Below are 22708 nucleotides of genomic sequence, written 5' to 3'. Positions count from 1 at the left end.
AATCTGCACTCTTTGTTTAGTCTCTGTTATATTAAGATGTGTTAGAATTAAACCTTTTGAGTTTTTGGAAACTTGATTCATCCGTCTACTTTGGATTACCTGCATACATTGTTATCTTAATTTATCTTTAATGCGCTTAGCCAGATAGTTGTTGCAGATGACTTTAACCTGTTAAGATTTTATGCCATTAGGAGAAACATTTGCCAGATTCACTGAATGTTAGTGGTTAGATCTGACTTCTGGTGTTTAAGCATCATCAGAAAATATTGCACTATAATCTGCTGTTGCAGTTGAGTTTACACAGTCTGCTGTGTTGTGAGCATTATGACACTCAGGTCTGCTGGGAAAATGTCTTTAAATGATGCTGTTTAAACTAGCCAGATCTCTGATCAGAGTATTGTTTGTTTAACAATTGGTATTTATTATGGTATTAATTTAGATCTTTGATTTTTCTGGATATCCCATACTTTCAATTATTCGTTCATAACGTAGACAGAAACACACTACAACAGATTTGGCTTTACGATTTGCCGGCACTTTTTTCAAACGTCACTCAGAAACAGGAAACAGGAACACTGCAGTTCAGAGAAACTGAAACTTGAAGTGCAGTTGAGCTGTTGTGTGTTAGTGTCTCTGTATTCATGTGGTAAAATGGCAGAAGTCGGAATTTCTCAGGATGAGTTCAGGTGTTCAGTATGTCTGGATCTCCTGAAGGATCCAGTGACCATTCCCTGTGGTCACAGTTACTGTAAGATCTGTATTACAGGCCGCTGGGATCAGGAGGATCAGATGAGTGTCTACAAATGCCCTCAGTGCAAACAGACCTTCAGCCCAAGACCTGCTTTAGCTGAAAACACCATGCTGGCTGAAGTGGTGGAGAAACTGAAGAAGAGAAAACTTCCTGCTGACTGTTACGCTGGAGCTGGAGATGTGCAGTGTGACGTCTGTACTGGAAGAAAACACAAAGCTGTCAAGTCCTGTCTGGAGTGTCTGAACTCTTACTGTCTGAATCACCTTGAAGATCATGAGAGTTTCTTTAAAAGAAAGAGACACAATCTGACTGAAGCCACTGGACGACTGCAGGAGATGATCTGCCAAACACATGATAAACTCCTTGAGGTTTTCTGCCGCACTGACCAGAAGTGTATATGCCTGCTTTGTCCGATGGATGAACATAAAAACCATGACACTGTATCAGCTGCAGCACAGAGGACAGAGAATCAGGTATGAAATATAATCTAGACACCAATGAAATAATGCTGACACTATTTATATTGGCACCCACACCTCTGTCTCAGTCCATATGAACTCAGTTGTTTATAGCTTCACTTCAGGCTTTGGCTTCTGTTCTGTGTTTTCAAAATCAATTTTTGATGAAATTTGTGATGCCCATCTTCATGTAAATTAGAATGACTGATTCCTGATCAACATTTTATAACTGTTGGCATTTATTAGTTATTAACAGAAATACTCAATGTAGTGATTCAGTAAGCCACTTTTTTTCTTCTTTTTTTTTGGTCATATAGAGCCTTAGAGGCTCATATAGAGAAGAAACACTGTCAGTGTGAAGCTCTACATCTGTGTCAGTTTCACTTTTATGATACTTATGTTTACAGGCCTTATGCTTCATGTAAATTCATGTTTGATGGTGGAAACTAATCAATCATTCCTTCAGGAGTTTGAACCTACAGCCATTGGTTATTAATTCTACTGTTGCTGGATTTTGGTGAGGTGAAGGGATGAAGCGAAGACTCAGTAATGCAGAAGATAAGGATTTTTATTAGTTATGCTCATCCTGTGCGCTCACAACAGAAGACAAACACGTGGAGCATGAATGTCTGAATCCTGGCATAGAACCAAAACCAAACTAGACATGAGTGCCGGAATCCGAACACCACGCTTTGAACATGAAACAAGGCACACAGACAAGAGATCGCACACTCACACAAAGACAAGATAATAAAGAAGCATCAGGGCTCTGTCACAAAACAAAGAATAAACTAGACTGAAGTGACAGAACCCTGACAGATATAGTGACAGCAGTATGATGTGACATCTCTGTTATTGGTTTGTGCTGCAGAACCAGCTGAAGGAGACACAGAGGTCGTTCCAGCAGAGGATCCAGCAGAGAGAGAAAGATCTTCAGCAGCTGAGAGAGGCTGTGGAGTCTCATAAGGTGAGTCTGGAGAAGAAGAGAAATTTGAGAAGTCTCAGTCAGGACTCACTGAAGCCACTGTGTGATTGTGATGTGTGTCCTAACAGCGCTCTGCACAGACAGCAGTGGAGGACAGTGAGAGGATCTTCACTGAGCTCATCCGCTCCATTGAGAGAAGCCACTCTGAGGCCACACAGTGGATCAGAGATCAGGAAAAGACTGCAGTGAGTCGAGCTGAAGGACGACTGGAGCGACTGGAGCAGGAGATCAATGATCTGAGGAGGAGAGATGCTGAGCTGGAGCAGCTTTCTCACACACAGGATCACATCCATTTCCTGCAGGTAACAGAGATCTAGAAGAACAGGATCATAGTGGACTTGAGCAAGAGACTCACAGAGAAACATTTCATGAGAGCAGAATGAGCCTTTGACTGAAGTGTTGTCAGGAATTCTGTGTGTTATGTTATATAATCATAAGACAGATCCTCATCTAATCATCTTGGTTTAAAATAGATGATACTTATAAATGCATTTCAGCTCTGGAAATCTCTGAAAATTTCTTCTGGGATATATATTTAGATGCCAAACTCCACTAGTGCCATGAACAGTTCAAAACTTCCAGAACATTTACACTTTTTTAACCAAATTTTCCCTTCTGGTTTCTTATATCATGGTGAAATCTTGATAGTATCAATTTTGAGTAATGTTCACCAAATTTACTTCAGATGATCTTCAAACCTGATAAAATGGATTTTCATTTTCTTAATTGTTTGACTGTTTCCTTGAGGATCACACCCATGAGTATTTCCATCTAGATCACATGGTGCTCTACCCAGATGACTCGCTGTGCACCTTATATCACGCGACTCCTGCCTATTCTCCCAACCTTGAGCTCTCTTCTTCTCCACCGGTCCCACAAGGCCTACTGGACTTCCTGGTTCTGAATAGTTCCCTGGTCCTCCTTCCTCTGCTGGTCCTGCCCAGCCTCCTGACTCCTTTGTCTCTGCTGGTCCCATCCATCCTCCAAGCTCCTGCATTCCAACCATGGAGCTCATCCAAAGCCCCGTCGTCCTCACAAATTCCATCCAGCTCCTCGGCTCCTCCCTTTCCACTGGCTTCATTCAGCTTCCCTCCATGTTTCACCACGGACTGTGCCTCAGCCCTCCACCCCTTTGGCTTCCCTCCGGTTCCTCCTTCATCCTTGCTGGATGATGAGCACCGGATCTGCCTTTGTCTTCCGAGCCCCCATTTCCAGAGGTGGAGTTATGGTTATGGTGGAATCCATAAACAAAAACTAGTTTGGTTCCTATTCCTGTGTTTAGTACCTGTGTCCTGTGCTGCAATTAGATCCTCATCTCCTCTCCTTTTTTGACCACACTGTTACAGCTTGCTCTAAAATTCTATATTTTCAATTTACACAATACAGCTAAGATGATGACTGATGTATTTTATTAGGATAATGAGTAACACTTTTTAATAATGTTCAAATTCAAGTCATTTTTAACTTATTAGTTAATAATGATCTAATCATTTACAAAACATGACTATATGTTCATAATGATAAATAAAAGATCAATATATTCTAAGTTATCTTAAAAAAATATGAAATCATGAAATAATCAAACAGATTGTTAGTAGATGATTAATGTTATTATTAGTTGATATATTAATCACTTAAAAATCATTGAAAAAAAATCAAGTCTTTTTTCACCTGCATCAGCAAATTATTCACAGAAATGTTAAAAAAACAAGTTCCAGTTTGCTTTTACTTGTTTATTTACTTATTTAATTAATTTTATTATCACAAGAAATGACACCCACAAAATCTGAATCATTGTCCATTTTGCGTGTAACTGGCGATGAAGAAAAATGCCACGCTGCAATATTGAAAATATTTTCATTTTAAACCATGAAGGCGAGCCAGTGGATATCACAAGCAATGTGCAAACTTTGCTTGAGAGTAAATGTCGGTGCAGAAGTATCAAACACCAGTCAATTATTCATTACAGAAACTGAATGGCTATTACATAGCCTACCGTTTACTGTAAATACATACCTAGGGTGTTTGTTTTCTTACATGATTAGAAAAATAATTAGATCTAGCAGTTTTTATGGCCTTCCTGTACGTGAAAAAATGTGTTCTTTCTACGAAATGCAAAAAACTTCTAGTTTTGTTTTCTTCCAGCTGCACTCCATTTTTCTGGTTGCTCTCTTAAGAGTCCGAGTGTGCTCGTTGTACCACGGTGCTGGACTAATTTCCTTAATCTTCTTTAAACGCAAGGGAGCTTAAGGGAGTTTAATGTGCTGGAAAAGACAGAGTCAATAGTTTATGTTGCAACATTGAGTTCTTCTAAGCTATCTGGTTTGCTAAAGAGATGAAACTGATCAGGAAGATTATTTATAAAGCAATCTTTAGTGGTAGAAGTGATTAGTTCTGCCATATTTGTGAAAGGGTGGCGGTTTAGCAGCCTTGACTAAATGTAGTATACACAAGACTAGATAATGATCTGAGATGTCATCGCTCTGCTGCAGAATTTCATCTGCATCAATATCGATTCCATGTGACAATATTAGATCTAATGTATGATTACGACAATGATTGGGTCCTGACACGTGTTGTCTAACACCAATAGAGTTTAGAATGTCTGTAAATGCCAATCCCAATGAGTCTTTTTTATTATCTACATGGATATTAAAATCACCAACAATTAAGTCACCTTTATTTATATAGCGCTTTTTACAATGCAGATTGTGTCAAAGCAGCTTTACATTGATAACTGGTACATAATTTGGCTGCACAGCAGCTCTTAAATAATAGTGTCAATGCAGGCAGATCAGAAGCACTGTTGAATAAATGTCAAGAATACTATTGAATATCAAATGTCAAGTGGAAATCTTCACAGATACTATTTCTTTCTAAAAAGGAACATAGTTGTGATGAAACTGCCTTTTCTAGTATTTTTGATAGAAAAGTGAGATTTGAAGTCGCGCAGCTCCTGCAGATATTTTTAGAGTTGGCCAGCTAAATAAAACAGCGGTGTGCCAAATACATAGGCTAGGAGTAGTTGTGAGAACAGGTGTAACGTAAATTTGTATTTAATAAGCTACGATAAATTAGTATTTCACGACACACGAATGTATGTGTATAAAGAAGAAAGCTCTGTCTAGGCTTTGCCCTGGTATGGGTTGTGTCGAGCCATTTATTAATCTGGCTGTTTGATGAGAACGAGATTAAATGTAGTTGCAATAAACTCTGTAATAATCCGTACAAATGTATCGGATAGATATAAGCTACTAGATATTCTGTTGCGTGGAGCTGATTCTGGAGCTAAGAACTGATGGCGCGGCTTGATCTTTGGTTGACCAATCAGCGGAAAGGGGCGTTTTATTCCCGCCCATGTAGAGATTGAATATTCAAGCCGTTTATCCATTTTGGTTTTATTGTTTTTCCATTTGGTGGATTAGAACAAAGTGTGATTAAAACAAAAATAAAAATATGAAAAAAAAAAACCGACTCGATTTGTTTATTTATTCTCATGAGGAGGGTCGAATATGTGATAAATGAATGCTTTCTTTGCTTTTCTATTTAGAAAACAAAAAGGAGAAAACAAATTATCCGAAGGTACACGGATCAGAAGATTATTTCATGATTTACTCATTTTTAAAGATAATTTACAACATATTTGTAAACCGTTAGCATACCACTTATTAATCATTTATGATTAGTTCATCATTAAAATATTTCACATTAGATAGATGTTGGTATATTCCTGACCTTTAGATTTTATTTCCACATGTGAATGGATCACTTTCATGGTTTCTGGACAAATGTTTTTTTTAAAAAATGTGGTCATAACCAACTCAACATGGTATTTTGCTGTTGCTATCATTCATTTTTAAATATATAATTTCAATATACACTAAATATTTGGATTCATGATCACAGTCTTTCTAATAACATTTAAAACTGATATCTTTCTTATGCTAATATTCAGCTGCTTAAATGTTCTTAGAACATGGTAATTTTCTGCTAAAATGCAGTGTCATTATTTTACAATGATAACTAGTTCACTTGTGTCTAGAAACGGGCCTGAATGTGACACCACTGATGCACTTGATCAGTTACATTTATGTTATTGGCAGATGCTTTATCATCCAAAAGATTTCCAAGAAAGTTCACATATAATGTAAATTGCAAACGCTAGATTTTGTAGCTCTAATGTCATACAATGAATATGAGAAGTGTTGGATTGAAGAGCGTTTCTAAAGATCAAAAGAGCTGCTCAAATCTGACAGTAGTGCAGGATATTGGCTGAAGTGTGGAGGTGATGAGCTTTGATTTCTGTTTTCTGTAGAGTTTCCAGTCTCTCTCAGCTCCTCCTGAATCTACAGAAATAAATGACGATCCCTTCAGTTCTCTCTCCTCTTTTGATGTCTTGAGAGAATCTGTCCTTCAGCTGAGAGACAAACTGGAGGATTTCTGCAAAGAGGACCTCAAGAAGATCTCTGACAGAGGTAAAGTCCTGGAGATTCATCTGCTCTCAGAAATGATCCTCCATCATCTCATATCATGTAGAAGATCATATTAGAAATGTCTTAGGAACGAACACAGGAACAATTTCTCTTGACCTGACAATCACACTCTTTATGTCTGTTGATTTCCACAGTCACTTTCTCCAACATTGTTCCCAGGACCAGGACTGACTTCCTACAATGTAAGTCACTAAGAAAACAAGCAGAAAAACTCACTGAGTGTGTTCATGTTCTTCCTGTAGAAGGAAAAAGAAAACATGACAGAAGAATTTCAGAGTTGATCATGTAAATGATGATTAGCACAGGACATCTGGTAAAATGCACTAAGGCCTTATTACATTTATTTTCGACTTATCAAACATTTGAAGGATAAATAAGCAGAAATAAGCCAATAATTAAAGGTTAACTGAATGTACAGTTAATGCTTTCAAGGTCCATCCGTAATCGTCTAATTTGTTTTCTCTTTTTTTTCTTTGCAATGAAAAAACGAAAAAAAAAAACGTTCATTTATCACATATTCGATCCATGAACATAAATAAACAAATCTTGCGTAATTTTTTTCAAATTTTTATTTTTGTTTTTATCACACTTTGTTATAATCTGCCAAATGGAAAAACAATGAAACCAATAAAACGCTCCTTTCCGCTGATTGGTCAACCAAAGATCAAGCTGTGCTTCAGTTCTTATTTAGCTCTGCACAACAGAATAGTCTCTGATACATTTGTTTGGATTATTACAGAGTTTATTGCAACTATATTTAATCTCTTTCTCATCGAACAGCCAGACTAATAAAGTAGTCACACTGCTGATAAGCATTTTGGGAGACATGGACTCTTGAGCATTCAGCTTAGCCTTGAGATCTGCAATGGTCTTCTTGTGTTTTTTACACTTTTCAGTCAAGGCAAGGCAAGGCAATTTTATTTGTATAGCACATTTCATACAAAATGGTAATTCAAAAAACTTACTTCCTAATTCTCCCAGCTCTTTCAACCAAACAGCAAGATATAAAATGCATTAAAAGTCAGAAAATAAAAAAGATGATACATAAAATATATAAAATGCATAAAAAAATGAAATAATAATAATAAAAAAAAAATAAGAAAAAGAATTGAAAGAATAAAAAGATAGTATGTATAAAATAAAGTACAAACAGTTCGGACATAGCACAGTGCTCAATCAGCAAATGCATAGATAAACAGAAGTGTTTTGAGTCTGGATTTGAATGTGGCTACTGTTGGAGCACACCTGATCTCTTCTGGAAGCTGGTTCCAGCTGCGGCTGGCGTAACAGCTAAAAGCAGACTCTCCTTGCTTTGAGTGAACCCTTGGCATTTCTAAGTGACTTGATCCTGATGATCTGAGTGATCTGTTAGGTTTATATTCTATGAGCATATCTGCAATGTATTGAGGTCCTAGGCCATTGAGTGATTTATAAACAAGTAGCAGTACTTTAAAATCAATTCTAAATGCAACTGGAAGCCAGCGCAAGGACCTGAGGACTGGTGTGATGTGTTCATGTTTTCTGGTTCTGCTCAGAATCCTGGCAGCAGCGTTCTGTTCGAGCTGCAGCTGTCTTATGGTCTTTTTGGGAAGACCAGTGAGGAGCCCATTACAATAATCCACCCTGCTGGTGATGAAAGCATGAACAAGTTTCTCCAAGTCTTGACTGGAGACAAAGCATCTAATTCTTGCAATATTTTTGAGATGACAGTATGCTGATTTAGTTACTGTCTTTACATGGCTACTGAAACTCAGGTCTGACTCCAAAATCACACCAAGATTCCTGACTTGATTTTTAGTTGTTTGACCCCTAGAGTGAAGGTATGTGTTCACTTTGAGAACTTCATCTTTGTTTCCAAACACAATGACTTCAGTTTTGTCTTTGTTTAACTGAAGGAAGTTTAGGCACATCCGATTTTTAATTTCATCAGTGCATTGGCACAGGGAGTCAATGGGGCTGTAGTCGTTAGGTGATAGCTCTAGGTAAATCTGGGTGTCATCTGCATAGCTGTGATATGCAATTTGGCTCTTTCTCATTATTTGGCTCAGTGGCAGCATATATAGGTTGAACAGGAGGGGTGCAAGTATTGAACCTTGAGGGACTCCGCAAGTCATGGATGTCCACTCAGACTTATGGTCATCGATACTCACATAATAACCTCGCCCTTCTAAGTATGACCTGAAGCATTTATGGACCATCCCAGAAAGCCCAATCCAGTTTTCCAGCCTGTCAAGAAGAATGTTTTGATCGACAGTATCAAACGCAGCACTGAGGTCGAGTAGAACCAGCACTGATAATTTACCTGTATCTGTGTTTTGGGGAATATCATTTATTATCTTTATGAGCGCTGTCTCTGTGCTGTGATGCGGTCGGAAACCAGATTGAAAGTTGTAAAAATATCCATTCAAGCTTAAGAATTTGTTCAGCTGATTGAAAACTTTTTCAATGATCTTGCCTATGAAAGGAAGATTTGAGATTGGTCTGTAGTTGCTCAATATGGTTTTATCCAGATTGCTCTTTTTCAGGAGGGGCTTAACAACTGCAGTTTTCAGGGATTTTGGAAGAGTCCCAGAGAGAAGTGAGGCGTTTACCACTTCTAGGAGATCTGCTTCTAAACAGTTAAACACGCTTTTGAAAAAAGATGTGGGAAGTGTGTCAAGGGCACAGGTTGATGTTTTAAGGTGCTGCACTGTTTCTTCCAAAATTGTACCATCAATTGCTTCAAAATCAGACATAATAGCTACTTTCTGAGGTTGTGATTTGATCTGTTGTACCTTAGTGCAGCTCAAGGATGTGCTGATCGCCTTTCTGATATTATTAATTTTCTCAGAGAAGAAAGAAGCAAACTCACAGCATTTGCTGTCTGAGAGCATTTCACTGGGAATCTGACTTGGGGGGTTGTTAGTCTACAGTAGCAAAAAGAGTGCGGGTGTTGTTTAAGTTTCTGTTTATAATATTTGAGAAGAAGGTCTGTCTAGCTTTGCCTAGTAACACATTAAAAGCATAAAGGATATCTTTATAGATGTTATAGTGGATTTCAAGTTTTGTCTTTCGCCACATGCACTCAGCTTTTTTGCATTGTCTTTTCATATTTTGCACTGCTGCTGAGTTTCTCCACGGTGCTTTTTGTCTGCCAGTCTTCTTCCTGGCTTTCACAGGAGCAATGTTATCAATAACATTCTGTACTTTTGAGTTAAAAGAATCAAGGAGAAAATCAACAGAGTCTGCAGATATGCTTGGTGTTAAAGATATAGCCTTCATAAACAGTACACTAGTATTCTCATTTAAGCATCGCTTTTTGACCGAGATAGATCAAAGAAAATACAGAAATGATCAGATAGCGCTACATCCTTAATGACAATAGTGATAAATAGAGCAGCTAGACCTCCACCTCTCCTAACAGCTCTGCAGACACTCATAAAAGTAAAGTTAGGAGGGGCTGTTTCATTCAGGATTGTTGCACTGCAGCTGTCTTCAAGCCATGTTTCATTTAGAAGCATAAAATCTAGGTTGTTTGTGGTTATTAAGTCATTGACTAGAAGTGATTTATTTTTAAGTGAGCGGATGTTTAAAAGTGCTAACTTAACAGTCTTACTTTCTGTCTCTACAGTAATCTTAGTTTGACGTGTAATAGGCAGCAGATTAAATGGGTTTGCTAAACGGTTTGAGAAGGCCTTAAGCTTTCTATCACGTAATAAAACAGAAATAAAGAAAGCAACAGGCACACTGGTTTCCTGCTTGTTCTGTAAACATTTGATAAAGTCACTGTTATCATAGCGGGGACCCGACACACATCACTGAGAGCTGTTATCAGTTGTTTTTTGTTTACTTAGAACAGATGGAGGAGGATGTGGCCCCTGGCATTGTGGCAGGGGCCGAAGAGCTCTCGCAGGAGGAGGGGGAGGCCGAGCTGGGCCCACAGGCTTTGGTGGTTGCGGGACTCGCCGCTTTTTTGTTGATATCTGGGGGCTCGCAGCAATAGAGTGGGAGAGTTTGGTTCCAGCATAGACCAGTTCCTCCATTTTCTCTGAGAAGCACAGAAGAGGGGATGCTGGAGAGAGGGATAACGTGTCCGGTGAGAGAGGCTGTTGCTCTGGTGTTACCGGAGGCTGTAATATGTTGTCCTGGCTTCCCTGGCTGTTTTCCCGAAAGTCGTCCTTGGGTGCTGAATCTTGGAGCAGTTTTAACACGTCACTGTCTCTCGGTGAGCTCTGTGAGCAGTGGTTGTTGTGGCTGTCATGATCACTAGGTGAGAGTGCCCTATCAGCCACTAGAGGGCACTCTAGTGTTTTCACCCCTTGGACTACAATTCCCATAACACACTTCCTGGACTCATTATCCCATGTCATTGCACCCAGCTGTTTTGTGTTTCCTCATTAGTGTCTGTCTATTTATACTCAGTTGTTTCTGTCCTTGGTTGTGGTTTGTTAATTTATGTTACGTGCACTTTTGTATCTCCGGCTTTCTGTTTTTGTGGACTTTTCCTTGGATTTTGACCCTTGCCTGTTTTCTGGATTACGACTTTGGATTGCCCAATAAATGTTGCATATGGATCTGAACATCTTGTTTGTGCGTACGTGACAGAACAAACCACCATTTAACAGATCCAGCAAGCATGAGTTTTCGGATTCTTCCCCAGCCTCCATTGGGGAGCGGATGGCTTTACTTCGGGTGGTGGTGGCTCTACGTCAGGAGGGAAGGGAGGTAGGTGTTTTGCCCAGTTTTTCTGGACTATGACGGTGGGGCTGCGGTATAATGATGAGGCGCTAAAAGGGATTTTTAATGGTTGCCTGGATGACTCGTTACCTCTGTGGGAGATGAATGGACTGGGAGACCTGGATTTTTGGGGGTTCGTCCACTGTCTCCACCATCGGAGTAACTGGGCCACACCGGGTCAGCCAGAGCCCGCTCCAACCAGTGAGCCCGCTCCAGATCACGCTCCAGCCTGTGAATCCGTTCCAGAGGCCACAGAGGAGGTGGGCACTGAATCTCTGCTTCACCCATGTAAAAGAAGGAGGAGGAGGAAGAAGGCTTCCTTCATCCTTCAAGGCCCGGAGACCTTTTCAGAGCCCGCTCCAGCCAGTGAGTCCGCTCCAGCCAGTGAGTCCGCTCCAGCCAGTGAGTCTGCTGCAGCCAGTGAGTCTGCTCCAGCCAGTGAGCCCGCTCCAGCCAGTGAGTCCTCTCCAGTCCCGTATGCTCTCCCTGTCAGTCCTGTGATGGCCAAGAGGGCTGTCTTCACTTCTTATGTTTTGGCGGTCTTGCGTGCCTGGAGGATGCACTCAGGCGTTTTTGACTCTGGACCAGCCTGCCAGCCCGAGCCCGCTGCCGTCCCAGAGCAGCCCCAACCCGCTGCCGTCCCAGAGCAGCCTCAGTCTGAGCCCGCTGCCGTCCCAGAGCTGCCCGCTCTCCCTGATACGGCCACGGAGGCCGTCACCGAGCTGCCCGCTCCCCCTGATATGACCACGGAGCACCCTTGGTCTGCCCCGCCACCACCCAGGCCACCTGAACCGTTGAAACCCGCCTGGTCAGTTCCTCCAGCGCCACCCTGGCAATCAGCCAGGACTCCAGACCTGCCGGCACCCGCCTGGTCAGTTCCTCCAGCACCGCCCTGGCAATCAGCCAGGACTCCAGATCTACCGGAACCCGCCTGGTCAGTTCCTCCAGCGCCGCCCTGGCAATCAGCCAGGACTCCAGACCTGCCAGCGCCCGCCTTGTCAGTTCCTCCAGCACCGCCCTGGCTCTCAGCCAGGACTCTGACCTTCATGGAGCCCCCATGGTCTGTTCCTCCGGCTCCCCTCTGGCCTTCAGTTGAGGACTCTGGACCTGGCCTGCCATCCCTCCCCCTGATCCTCCTCCTGTCCACCTCCCTCCTGAGTTTTTTGTGTTTTTGTTTTTTTTGTCTGGTGGAGCATCTGGTAGCCACTCCTTTGAGGGGGGGTAATGTCATGATCACTAGTGAGAGTGCCCTATCAACCACTAGAGGGCACTCCATCCCGGACTCTTGTTTTCACCCCTTGGACTACAATTCCCATAACACACTTCCCGGACTCATTATCCCATGTCATTGCACCCAGCTGTTTTGTGTTTCCTCATTAATGTCTGTCTATTTATACTCAGTTGTTTCTGTCCTTGGTTGTGGTTTGTTAATTTATGTTACATGTACTTTTGTATCTCCGGCTTTCTGTTTTTGTGGACGGTTCCTTGGATTTTGACCCTTGCCTGTTTTCTGGATTACGACTTTGGATTGCCCAATAAATGCTGCATATGGATCTGAACATCTTGTTTGTGTGTACGTGACAGTGGCTGCGTGGTGTTATCATTGACCTTGTGGGATGTGTCAACCGCATGTTCATTCAGGTGCTGAAATGATATCCTGTGGTCAGTTGTACTCTTTCCAGGTGTGTTTGTGCCATTCAGATTGAGTGGATTTGCACACACTGCTGAGGGATGATTGAGGCAGAAGTAGATATTGTTCTTTAGCACTTTTGAGCCCAGTTTGTTTGGGTGCAGGCCATCATGTGTGAACAATTGTCTCTGACTCCAGAACAGATTGAAGTTGTCGATGAAATTCAGTCCCTTTATGTTGCAGGTTTTTTGCAGCCATGTGTTAAGCCCAAGCAACCGTGAAAATCTATTTGTTCCTCTTGCTGGGAGTGGTCCACTGATGAACGACTGAACTTTTAGTCTTCTAAGCATTTCAAAAAGTTCATTGAAATCCCTTTTAAGGAGTTCTGACTGCTCTTTCCGAATATCATTCTTCCCCACATGAATGATTAGTCAATTTGCAGTCTTATATTTCATCAGAATGTTCTTAAGTTCCCTGTTTACATCAGAAACTGTTGCTTGTGGAAGGCAGCATGTAGTTGTATCCCTGCTGCTAATGTTTCTGATTATGGAGTCACCCACTATCAGAGTCCTGGGCTCGGCTGCTCTATGAGCTGAGTGCCGCTGTCTGCTCGACCTTGAGCAGCAGTTAGCATTGGTGTTAGCTGCTGGCTGATTTGATCTGTGTCTGATCATGTTTGGGGATTCCTCACCCACATTCATCACATCTGGAGATTCCTCAGTCACATTCATTAACGCTTCAAATCTGTTTTCCAGATGTATTGGCGGTGGTAGGGGACTAGTGTTTGGGGTAGAGGATGCTACTGCAATATGTGATACTCGTGACAATCTGACAAAAAATCCCCTTTTTTGTAGCAATCTTCCAGTTAAAAAGTTTGTTGGTACAAGATTTGTTGTTTGAGCACTGTGCTGATTTGCTCTAGTTAAAATTAGAAGATCAAATATAAAAGCGATAGAGCAAAGCGCGGAGCTGTAAGCAAGAGTGTCCGAACAGTAGCGAAGCAGGTAGTAGTCAAGACTAACTGCTCGGCAAGTAAATTATCTAGCTGTGTTTGAAGATCCTGAATCTTTGCCTCAGACTTTTGTCCCTTTGCATTTTTTGAAAGCAGTTCTTTACATTTAGCATCTATAATTGAAAATGTGTGGTCACATCACATAGCCTCTTACAACTTATGAAGTTTCAAGCCTCAATTATTTCACCATGTTTTGATTTTTTTTTTTTTGGTGTTTGCCAATTATGTCCCACCATTTGAGCATTTCATCATCTGAACATTTAATCCCAATATATTGTTTCTTGAGTTTGCACAAGGTAGGCTCAACTTTTTGCTCCATAAAGTAAACAATACGCCACTCTTTTCAGAAATTTTCCCTTCCATCCCTGAGGAGATCTGAATGTTCTCAGACTGTACAGTAATGGGACTATTGAAGCTCTTTAAAACCTTCCAAATTGTGTTTCATGCAAATCATGCAAATGGAGACTTTTCCTATTATACCATTAAACAATGAAAACAGACATGCCCATTCTGTGGTCAGAAGGTCAGCTTTAATTCATTCACAAGATCAACTGTGAAAAATGTCCTCATTCTGCTCAAAGTAAATTTCAGAAAACTCACTGCAAGGGATCCCGGGTTTCGGCACCATCTGTAAGGGTGGTCTGCCTACAGGGGTTTAGGCCGTAGGGTTGCCGAATGACTAAAGAAACGTTATCAGCAAGATGGTAGAAAACTGTACATTTCTTGTCTATTATCACTGCTACTTATACCAACGACGGAAATAAGCACAGTTATAATAGCAAAATATGTGGGTGAGCGTTGCTATAGTGTGATGATATTGTATTGCAATAATTGAAAGGTTTTAATGACAATATCTGGTTATGGTTACACTTAAAATAGTTACAAAAGAGATGTGTGAGATAATAAAATCATATACCATTAATCGTACCCAGCATGTACAAACCCGATTCCAAAAAAGTTGGGACACTGTACAAATTGTGAATAAAAACAGAATGCAATGATATGGAAGTTTCAAATTTTAATATTTTATTCAGAATACAACATAGATGACATATCAAATGTTTAAACTGAGAAAATGTATCATTTTAAGGGAATAATAAGTTGATTTTAAATTTCATGGCATCAACACATCTCAAAAAAGTTGGGACAAGGCCATGTTTACCACTGTGTGGCATCCCCTCTTCTTTTTATAACAGTCTGCAAACGTCTGGGGACTGAGGAGACAAGTTGCTCAAGTTTAGGATTAGGAATGTTGTCCCATTCTTGTCTAATACAGGCTTCTAGTTGCTCAACTGTCTTAGATCTTCTTTGTCGCATCTTCCTCTTTATGATGCGCCAAATGTTTTCTATGGGTGAAAGACCTGGACTGCAGGCTGGCCATTTCAGTACCCGGATCCTTCTTCTACGCAGCCATGATGTTGTAATTAATGCAGTATGTGGTCTGCCATTGTCATGTTGGAAAATGCAAGGTCTTCCCTGAAAGAGACGACGTCTGGATAGGAGCATATGTTGTTCTAGAACTTGGATATACCTTTCAGCATTGATGGTGCCTTTCCAGATGTGTTAGCTGCCCATGCCACACGCACTCATGCAACCCCATACCATCAGAGATGCAGGCTTCTGAACTGAGCGCTGATAACAACTTGGGTTGTAAAATGTCTCACTTTCAACATTTTATATCTATTGTGAATAAAATATAAGTTTATGAGATTTGTAAATTATTGCATTCCTTTTTTATTCACAATTTGTACAGTGTCCCAACTTTTTTGGAATCGGGTTTGCATGTAAAAAGTTACCTGAGAGATAGTTAGAGAGAGAGTGTGAAAGAGAGAGAGATTTAGATTTTTAGAAAACTATATTTACATTAATTATACACATTTCACATATCCAAAATTCACATTCTATTTCATCTTATACTATCACCAAATATTAAAGAATTGTTTTCAATTTTACAGAGCACTTCTCCACAAGTTCAAATCACTTCAAAATCCAATAGGTTTTTCATGCATAAAAAAAGCAAAATCATGTCTAATTCTTGTTTTTACAAGTCCTTTAAAAGCATTCACTACATTACATTCAGTTCCACACTCAACTTTCTGTTTTCTACTTAAATAAATAGACATTTTTGCTTTTCCTATCATAAAATTCAACAAACGCCCCTTTTTTTATTTGCTTTAAACTCCTTGAACCCATAAATAAATACAGGTATACTGAACATTTCATTAAAATCATCAAAATGGATGAAAAAGTCGAAGGGAGCAAAATTTTAGCTCTAACAGCCTCAATCTTGTCAATGAAAAAGTCTAAAAATTTCTCACACATCTCGGCTGAAGGCTCTAAACAGGTTGCCTGGAGAGTGTTTAAAACCGCGTTAATAGTACTAAATAACACAGCTGGCTTGTGGGAGTTATTACAGATGATGCTAGAAAGATACTTTGATTTCTCAGATCTAACAGTTTTTTGATATTTAAGCAAATTCTCCTTCAAAATATCAAAGGAAATCTGCAATTTATCCTTCTTCCAGCGGCGTTACGCCCTTCTACACTCAAGCCTTACAGTTCGAGTAGTAGCATTCAGCCATGGTTGAGTTCTAGGTTTTACTTAAACCATCTTAAAAGGAGCCACAGCATCCAAGATATTAAGACAAGTTGAAGAGAACAATGAAGTCAGATCATCAGTGTTAAGGCCGTATGAAGACAATGAATAGTCATCGTCAATAGCATTAAAAGCCTCTGAAAATGATTGAATGGTTGAAGAATTAATCATTTGACGGCGACGAGTTGGAGCAGTCACTTTGGGATCACAGGTAATACATATCTCAAATAAAACAGGTAAATGATCAGAGAAAACAGCATCACAGACTTCAATATTACCAACTGGCAAGCCATATGATAAAACCAAGTCTAAAATATGACCACAAACATGTGTGGGACTAGCCACAAACTGAGTTAAATTAAAAGACTCCACCAGATTAAGAAAGGCTTTAGCCAAGGCTTTGGCAGGACAACACACATGGATATTAAAGTCCCCAACAATTAAGATCCGATCATATTTTGGCATAATTTCAGCCAAAAAATCAGAAAACTCCTCAATAAAGTCTTTGTTTTATTTGGGTGGGCGATAGACAACAGCAATAGCTGGAATAGGCAAAAGCTGGAATAGGAGTAAGCTGACAGACAACGACAGTTTAAGTGTTCTTTAAAAATAGCTGCTACTCCACCTCCTCAACCCGTAAGCCGTGGAGAATTAAAATAAGTACAATTCAGAGGTACGGCTTCTGAAAACACACTTGACTCACCAACACCGATCCACGTCTCCATCACACACAACATGTCCAGGTCCTTGGAAGTGAAAAAGTCATTCAAAATAAAAGATTTGTTGGCTAGTGATCTAGCATTCACCAAGGAAAACCTCACTGGGGTTGAGTCTTTCAGCAACAGAGGTGCACAATCAAAGAATTGCAGGAGAGAAACGTCCACACCACCTCTTCTAAAATGAGGAGGCCGATAAATGTTGGCCAAAGGCTCCTTATCCACGCCAGTAACAGGCACCAGCCACTTATATGCGGGATCCCAAGAGTGTCGGAGAACAACAATCCATGCTATGTTCGGATAAAAACCAACGGGGATCAGTCTTTGGAAACAAGGCCATTAAGGTCCTAGCTCTCACTAGTAGACCACCACGTTTACCGCGGCGTCTAAGTTGCTTCTTCCTCCCGGGAGAGCATAATGCCTGACAAAGATAGTCAGGTAATCCACACAGGAGCGGAGGAGGGGGCGAGTTGTTTTTTCCACCCCGATTAACATTAGTTCGGCTGTTGAAAATACATCGATCTATAATGTTAAGTAATCTCTGGTGATCATACACCAATAGAGAGTCTTCAGTATTTAAAGCAGAACAAAGTAACTTTTTTACCTTCATAAATAGTTTTCTAAGTCCTTACGATGGTTAACTGACTTGTAGTGGTGTGTTTGAGGCATGCACTAACCCCCTCTGGCACGTCTACGCCAGAAAACAGCACTTGAAAGTTGAGCTGTGCCAACCCTATACAATGTCGCCTCATGTTCAGGTTTACGCGAGAGTGACAAAATGCTTTACGGTAATTCAATATATAAACTACTGCGCTGGTGAGCGTTGTAGTCGTTGTAGTCCAGAGCTGCGGTTGGAGTATTTATGACAGTGTGATTCACTGAAGGAACCTGTAGGGGGAGCTTCGCAAATCTTACTGAGTTCCGCTTTAACATATCCCGTCATTAAAATTATTAGAGCATTGCTTACGCAGTCATTCACAGAAGCGTACATTTTTTAAAATAAAATATGTCAGTAATTTAATAGACTATAATATAGTCTGGCTACATTTTAAAACGAGCTGTATCCCACACTGAGAAGGGAATGTCAGCATCATCAACTGTGAACGTGAAACAGAATTCAGTGCTCATATACTCCAGGTATCAATCAGTGATTGGCCAGACCTGTTATTATGAATGAATGACGTGGTATTAGAGTCTTCCTGGTAGAACTTATGCTGAAGCTATCATTTCCTGTTCTACATAATAACTAGCGAATGCTAAAGACATTTATGGTAATTATTATTGTATGTAATATACAGAATAAGGAAGTAAGAAGAGACTATAGTCTCAGTACTGGTATGAGTGCAGTTATTGCTCATCGAGTGAAGCGACACACATGATATTTGTCATGTCGCCTCGCACAGCCTGAACACAAACACTCTTCTGCATAAAAACTAATATAACAGAAACTCTTTACATGTCAAACACAGTAACTGAACATTAAACACTAACACGTCTTTCCCTCAAAAACACATAAAATAACATTTAATTTCAGCATTTACTCTCCTGATCCACTAAAAATCCACTGCCCAGTTTCGGTTAATTCAACACTAATTATTCAGGTAGTTCCAACACATTGAGTAAACTTCAGTTTTACATATTTAAGTGAATTTTAGGACAGAATGTTCAGTAATTGTGTGGTTTTAACTAATTTGAATAAAGTAAATTTAACTAGCTGCTAAAATAATTTTTACAGTGTACATTAAAAGATCAGATTGATAATTCCTGATTGTGATGTGTTTTATCTCCTTTAGACTCTCATCAGCTCTCTCTGGATCTGAACACAGCACATAAATACCTGTCTGAAAAGAACAGCTTTATTAGATTAGCTGGCGCAGTCCAGTCATATCCTGATCATCCAGACAGATTTGATTATTATCATCAGGTGTTGTGTAACGAGAGTGTGTGTGGACGCTGCTACTGGGGAGATTGAGTGGAGTGGATGTGAAAGTGTCTATATCAGTGTCATATAAGAGCATCAGCAGGAAGGGACGGGGTGATGAGTGTGCGTTTGGATGTAATGATCAGTCCTGGAGTTTGTACTGCACTCCCTCCAGTTACTCATTCATACACAATAACATAGAGACTGAACTCACCGTACTGTCCATCAGCAGTAGAATAGGAGTGTATGTGGATCACTGTGCAGGAACTCTGTCCTTCTACAGCGTCTCTGGAGACACAATGAACCTCATCCACACAGTCCAGACCACATTCACTCAACCACTCTATCCTGGATTAAGGGTTTATAGAAGATCATCAGTGACACTGTGTTGATGAATCAGAATAGACTGATTCAACCCATAATACTTTGAGCTGCATGATGATTCAGTGACTGCTCATCTAGTCAAGTCAGCGTGTGACAAAGATAAGACGCTTGACACAAAAAGATGTTGAAAACTTTTATCTAATAAACATCAGGGATAAACACCAGCAGGAAATATTAAACACAAGACAATGAACATAAGATGATTGTTAGTTCACCCCAAAATTAAAATTCTGTCATTTACTCACCCTCATGTCGTTCCAAACCCTTAAGACTTTCGTTCATCTTCAGAATACAAATGAAGATCTTTTTGATGACAGAATGCTGTCAGATTTCCTAACATAAACTGCATTTGTAACTATCACTTTGATGCTTCAAAAACTTCATAAAGAGATCAGAAAACTAATCCATATGAATCGAGTGGTTTATTTCAAATTTTCTGAAGAGAATCGATCACTTCTTATGATGAACACATTTAATTTAAGCTTTTACTCGCATATAAACATTGATAAGCAGAAACTCAACCTAACACACCAGAACAAACCTCTTCCGGAAGCTCAAATGTGCTGCGTAACATATGAGAATGAACCTTATTGGTAAGGTTCACTGAAAGGGTCACTGAAAAAACATGTTCAGGTTCTTCCGGTCGAGCCCTAGAGCCGTATTGGTTGAGTAAAGGATGAGATCCCACTAAACTCCATAATAAAAGTCAGAGAAGGTTTAAGGATGAGTGAGAGAAACAAGGTGAAGAGCAAGAGAAACCCAGAAAAAACAGGCAAGGAATCTAACAGAGAAAAGAGGAAATATGGGACAGAAGAAGATGGAGACACAATGAGACTCACTGCAAACATGTCTGGATGAAACCAGCAAATCCAAGACTTTCAAAACTGAATTAAACACATTCAAAGATGATCTCAAAAGACAAATGGAGACTGAATTTGCAGAGTTTAAAGAAGACACTGAGTTAGAAGCAACAAGCAAGAAATACAGGAACAGAATATCAAAGTTGAGTGAATTAAGACAGATTGAAGAGAACGAATCAATCACACAGTTTGAAGATCAATTTCTGTAAATGAAGGATCTGAGGATCTCAAACCTGTGTGTGTGTGTGTTACTTCAACCATACATCTGTGTTGTGCTTTATTTTCTTTGTTTTTATATTCAGTATAATCATTTATCATCATCAGTCATGTATGTATTTGTCATTTGATTTACACAATTTATCATTTCATCATTTCATCATTTTATTATTATTCATTTATGTCATTTATTTTTGTATATTTTATGTTACTTATTTCCTTGTTACTGTAGTTTAACCCTCAGGGGTCTGAGGCTGATTTGGGGCCTGGAGAAGTTTTGACATGCCCTGACATTTGTGCTTTTTTCAGTTGTTCATAAACATATTAATGGAAAAAGTGTCATTACACTGTATTCAGCACAAACTAGGCTACAATAATATGTAAGGAACATGTATGTACATGTTTGTATTTTTGAAGAAATAACGTTTATGCGTGGTTATTGAAAAAACAAAAAACTTAAGTCACTGAAATAAATCCAAAAAATATATATTAAATCTGTGTTCACAAGACTTCTGGGTATTGGAGGTTGTAGACTAGAGTTTTTGCTTCAAAATTATGTAAAAATTATCATTCCTACTCCTTCATATAAAACAATAGAGAGATTTAAATTTTCTGAAACATCTTTGGTCAAGAAACACAGTATGCGTGGAGGTGTGAATAATCATGAATAATGGATGATTCTCACCTGAGAAGACAAAAGAATCAGATGAAGAGCTCTAATGACCTGCATAAATAATGAGCTCTTTCAGTCAGGTAGGCTGTGAAAAAACCCTGTTGATCATGTCTCAGCTCATCATAATGTAAATCAAACATACAGAAAAAACAGCAATACTGTGAAATATTATTACAATTTAAAATAATGGTATTCTATTATTAAAATATAATGCATTTCTATGATACAAAGTGTCTGAACAGTTATGTTACCTCTATGGCATTTCATATAGGCTTTTAGCTTAAAAGCATGCACATTTGGAGAAATATTGATGGATTCTCATGTTTATGTCAATTTTCTATACAGAGGAGTAATATTTATTCAATATTTATTGTTATCACTATGAACGCTGGATACTGTTTTTAATTCATACTTGCAGCCGGAGGGCGCTCTGTGCACTTTTAGTCCACAAATGCCAATGCTAAAGAAGAATAGGCAATCCAGGAAATAACTGAACTAACAGAGGCCAGAGCTCGCTAACTATGGCTATTCAAAACACTTTTCAAGACAATAAATACACGATTAAGACGATGAATGCATGTATTGACTGAATTTGCGTCTGAATGGCGCTGGCTCCGTGGGCGTGGCCGCATTAGCGGATAATGAGCTGAATCACGGACTTCTGACATGGCTCTCTTTTCATACAGATTACATAAACACATAATGTTTGTTTTCGATTTGACTTGTACTATTTAAAACCTGACATTTCAACGTTTCTTCAGACATATGTGTCATTTTTTTTGTCATTAGTATTCATAAGTTACAGTTCATTTTCTGAGAACTATCAGATTAGAGTTCGTTCAGAGGGAGACGAGAGATCACGAGAGCTGGATTGTGATCTTCATGGCGTTCTGTTCCTGTACTTGTTCTTCATTTGATTCTTCACCTGTTCACCGTTTGCACTTGGGATTCTCACCACGATCTGCACATGGCGACCCGTCGAAGTCCCTGCGTCATCCCTCCCTGCTGCTGCTGCAACTGTGACCATTCACTCTACTATCAGTGTGTGAAGCTCAATAAAGAGAACTGTTAACTTGCTATTGCATCCGCTTGTTTTTCCTGTGACAGAACGATCTGACCATCATGGATGCAACGAGTTCGACATTGTTGACGGAGTTCATCAATCACAGCATCGCTCGGATGGATCAGCAGGAGAGCATAACATCTACTGGGCGCGCTGTACAAGCGCTCGTGACGCAGGTGTCCAAGCTCTCCCAGCAGCTTCAACAACTTCGCAATCCCACTGCGCCACCCACGCC

At 39.8% G+C, this 22708-nt stretch overlaps 1 pseudogene; it reads left to right on the top strand.

The window, feature by feature from the left end:
• The first annotated feature begins 592 nt into the window (after positions 1 to 592).
• Positions 593 to 20884, top strand: LOC125244597 (annotated as a pseudogene).
• The last annotated feature ends 1824 nt before the right edge of the window (positions 20885 to 22708 follow it).

The sequence above is a fragment of the Megalobrama amblycephala genome, linkage group LG14 (assembly GCF_018812025.1).
Source record: "Megalobrama amblycephala isolate DHTTF-2021 linkage group LG14, ASM1881202v1, whole genome shotgun sequence".
Classification (NCBI taxonomy): domain Eukaryota; kingdom Metazoa; phylum Chordata; class Actinopteri; order Cypriniformes; family Xenocyprididae; genus Megalobrama; species Megalobrama amblycephala.
Note: the sequence above shows the minus strand (reverse complement) of the source record. Positions and strands in the feature narration are given on the sequence as shown.